Source organism: Hippoglossus hippoglossus, chromosome 6 (assembly GCF_009819705.1).
Source record: "Hippoglossus hippoglossus isolate fHipHip1 chromosome 6, fHipHip1.pri, whole genome shotgun sequence".
Taxonomy (NCBI): Eukaryota; Metazoa; Chordata; class Actinopteri; order Pleuronectiformes; family Pleuronectidae; genus Hippoglossus; species Hippoglossus hippoglossus.
In genome coordinates, this window is record NC_047156.1 from 14,129,783 (window position 1) to 14,134,459 (window position 4,677).

The following is a 4,677-nucleotide window of genomic DNA, read 5'->3' on the forward strand; positions in this document are numbered from 1 at the left end:
TTACAGACCATCCTGATGGCCTGAGGAAAGAAGCTTTTATATTTTATGACATTACTGATTATGTTATGATGCCATGCTTGCTTTTGAATCCCCCACCAGAAACAACACAAATATACACAAATAGACCATTTGTAAATAATCATTATTTATAAGCGTTATGATTAATCAAAGGGAGGAGGCAACACTCTCGCAACATTGCATGAAATTCCGCGGACGGACACGGCAAAGCGATACCCTATATTTCCAGCACATAGATTCGAACCCCATAAATCACGAGCAGAAGATAAATATGGGAGGGCGACTAAATTAAATGGTACTTAGCCTTGTGAAGTGCACTGTAAAAGATCTGAGGAGGAGGTTTAGAGAAACAAGGAGGTGCGCGTCCTCCTTTCTCCAGCCAGCGGTTGTACCCCTCAATGATCTCCCTTAACACAGAGGAAACCAAAAGATCATAACAAGACCTTGTGGAAACGTATCTCATTAGCCGCCTGCATACCTCTCCCATCACTTCACGGAGCCCTCCCTGGGAATATAGAAAGAGGGCTTTGTCTGCTCCGTCCCAAAGCTCTTGTCAAAATCTTCTTAATTATGATTAATTACGCAGCCGTAAAGAGTTCCTCTACCTACCACGTATACAAATAATAGAACACGCTCGCTAACCACTACATAATTCATTAATTATAGGGCTGTTTGCTGCAGTGTTAAAAAAAAAAAAAACCCTGCTCAGAATGTATCGCTTGTCAAAAGAACAATGTTTTTCATATTTTCACAACGACTTGAAAAACATATCCATTTCTGAGAGAAGTATGCCCTCGCTCCAGGCTCCTCTGCATATTGGAGGTTTTCCCTCTGTGGGCTCAGTTGTTATGGATGCTGTTTATGGTGCTGTTATGACAAGTGTGAAGGGCAGGCATGGTGAAAGATGTATCGCCCGCTTATCTGCTCAGTGTCTGAATATGTTAAAGGATGGTAAATGACCCTGTATCATGACAGAGACTCACAACAAGCACAACCTGTTTTTTTTCCTCCTTTATTCTCTATGATAACTTTTTGACACAGGGTGACAAACACAGCTCGGGAGCCTTAGATGTCGGTAAATTCATTGAATTTGTGGTTGTTGGCGGCGGGGAGGTTGTTATAAAACACTTGTTATGACATCAAATTATTATTATGTTTTTTTTTTTGTTTTGCCAAAATTCCCACTCACGATAGAAGTTCCTCGCGAGTTTGCAGAAAAGTCGTCGAGCTGAAAACAGCGAACTGTGAGTGAAATAGCAGGAGTGAGTGACATGAGGCAGACTAATGATAAGGTTTATAAGTTTTGATAGTTTTTACGGCCTTTTCGTGGAGCGGAGGCACATCACTGAGATGTGCTCTTGAGCTGCACAGAAGAACAATGTGCCTTTGAGACACACTCGCTGCACTGAAGCAGCCTCGTCCTTCTGCCTCTTGCTGCATATGCTTTATAGCCGACAATAAACCATTTTAGTGCAAAATAAATTGGGATCGTATTGAAATGCCGGCGCTATATATGTCATCGAAGACATACAGTTATTTTTTAGCAAAGCTGGGGCATAGTTTATCATCATGTGAGTGCCGCGACGGGTCTGTTCCACATCATTGGCTTCTCTTGCTTAGTTAGATTGTGAAGGTCAGAGTTCTCAAGCCTTTTATGGCTGTTTAACTTTGGAGAATTATCACATGGGCAGGACTTGGCTGATATATGCTGCGCAGTCCTACATCAGCACAGGCTCGTATATATTCTGCTTTTTAGGTAAAGGATCCAAAGCCATTATTTGGACCGAATCTTCACACAAAGTGGATACAGAGGCCCGACCTTGTCCTGCAACATTTGCATAAATGTCTTTACTTGCCAAATATAAAAAGGAAAAAATGTAATTTGTGTTTTAGTGAACATAGAAAAACCACATACATCATCAGTGTGGTGTAGAGTTAGGCTGTGTTTGCGAAAATTATCTCTTTTGAGGATCAGTCCTCTAATTTCTGATGTAATTGAGACATTAATTGGTTTTCTTCCGATGGCAATTAACTGGAGTGTGCCTTTGTAGAAGTCTTGTGTGTTCAAGTTAATCTCATTATTTATGGACATGTGTTGGTTGTGTCAAAGGAATATCTCTGTCAACATTTCCCGATACAAAACTTAAATTAACAGCGACTCTGGAACAACATATTTGCCGACTTACAATTTTCTGGTACAACTATTTGGCTCTAATTGCTTTGTTGAAGTTTAAAACTTTGCAAATATAATTAACAGCCCCAGTAAATGAAAATGGAATTAGCTCAGAGTACAATCAGAAAATTACCATAAGAAAGAATTTTAAAGTTCTCCAGATGAAGGCTTGAGGGGAGAAGGCTTCTCCCCTGAAACGGCAAGGTGACATTTTATTTCCAACTGCTAATTGATGTTCTGCTGATTAAAGCACATTTTATGCTCATGACCAGGGGGGGTGGGCTCTATTTCTGTAAGCTATCAGTTTGCAGGCATGGATTGCAGCAGACTTACAAGGAAGGGCCGAACCTCAGGTCTTCTCTTGTATTGCATCAGAGAACCTGTTTCTTCTGGGGAGACGGCAGATTTAAATAAGTGCAGGATTAAAGAAGAGAGAAGCAAAATTAAGTTTAAACCACAAGTCCTGCATCATCTGAAAGTCTCACTCTGACAGGGACAGTTTTATTGCTTTGGTAAAGACTCCTAGTTAACTTTATTGTGCATGAGTGTATTTGAGGCGTATTATATCATATACACACCATTGTATTGTAAAATTAATGATCTTAGTTCACTTCCAAACAACCTGTGTGATTAATCACGGCACAATATTTGTTAGAGCACAACAGACTAATAATTCAAATCAGCGGCATAACTTATTTATGGAAGTGTACAATTGATAAAATGCCAGGAAGGAGTAATCTTTTAAAGCACCTCTTACAAAAACCTCTTTGTCAGAATAATCAACACAATCTGCATAATTTACATTACTTACTTAGATGCATGTACAGCCTGAGCTTAAAGTAAAGAAGTTTGTTTTCTCATGTTTGTGCCTATTAGCCACAAATTAATTAATCTACCATCCAAACCCCAATTAAGCCACGAGCTATATTAATACATCGCCCGTTTCCCAGAATGCAGCGGAAGCACCGCGGAAGCTCCATTATTTTCACAAACATAATCACATTTTGTTGCAACACTCGGTCCCACGAACACAAAAACGCCCCAGTTTGTGTTATAATGTATTCAGGAGCTATCGGAGCTGTTTGGGTAAAGAAGTGAAACCTGAGCAGGGGAGATGATTTTAAGTTCATGCAGGGCTGATTTGTTTTCTGCCACTAGGGGGGGATGTGCTCCTCACAGGTCTCACCACAGAGAGTAATAATGTGCAGCTATAAAGTACTGATGAGGCGGCTCAGTGAATACTTATGAAGAGTCCTGTGTGAGACTCACTCTCTCAACCTTGGTCATCTTATTCAAAATGCTCTCGCTCCAGTTTATAGCCCATGTATAACTACGCGGCCCGAGCACCAATCATATCATTACCAATGTCTCAAACTCGAGTGTTCATTCAGCTCGGCCTCCTTCAGCCTTTCAGATTCCTCTATCCATCAGCGATGTGAAAAACGTCAGCTCCTCCATTTAATATTGTTTGTTTTGTTGTTTGTCAACACAACGGAGGAGATGTGCTTTTCTAAAGCTCAGTGTTAAAGAGGCGCCCCGAAGAAGAATACACACAGCGTTGCCATGGAGCCCATTGATGTGCAAATGTTTTCATTTAAATATTTTTAAGAGGATCAGCTCAGATTACGCCAAAGTTTGACAGAGATAATTCGATGGCTTGTGTAGCAGCTTTGTTTGTGGAGACCATCATTCAGGGCACGTCAGACCACCTTCACAAGCCTTCATCGCCTTTTTAATGAAGTTTACTTTGAGAAATAGACCAAAGCTACTATGTTGTCTTCACTAGATTAGAAAGGCGTCTCAGACTTCATTGAGAATGGGTGTTTTTAAAAGTTAATATTTTCAGCACAGCAGCACCGAGAAGCTTGATGAGGAAGAAAGAAACTTTTAGTTAACTTGCCCTCTCATTCCACTTAACGCTGAGAAACAAAATGCCAACAAGCCGTTATATTGTAGCATCCAGCGGATATATTTGCTCTTTTTCTTGCATTATAGATAAATGCGCCATGGAGACCCCCCAGTATTTGGGACAAGGGAGAAGAGCTTAAATATTTATGCCTAAGCCTCTGGAGGCCCACTATTAGTAGTAAAATGTTTTACTTTCTGGGGCTGTCACTCTGCTCTGGCTCCCATTAACAACAGGGCTGACAGGGACCTCTGGGTCAAACACTTTGAGGCAACAAAAGACCCCGATGAAATCACTCAGTGAGACCCAAATTACTTCTGTGTCATTGCTGAACAATATTTTCTCCCCAAAGCATTCCTGCCTCTGTTAACGCCATGACCCCGTCCACTGCATATGGAAAGGATTGTTTGTCTATAACACTGGGGGATGGAGATGAGGAGAAGTTCATGGACAATGTTCCCGGCTGTGTTCGCCCCTGCGAGCGGCGAGGCTCCCCTCCCTCTGTTTTGTTGTGCTTTGTGGAAAAAGTTGATAAAAACAGGTTGTAAATGGAGATGGGCAGTTGGAAATGAACATGTTG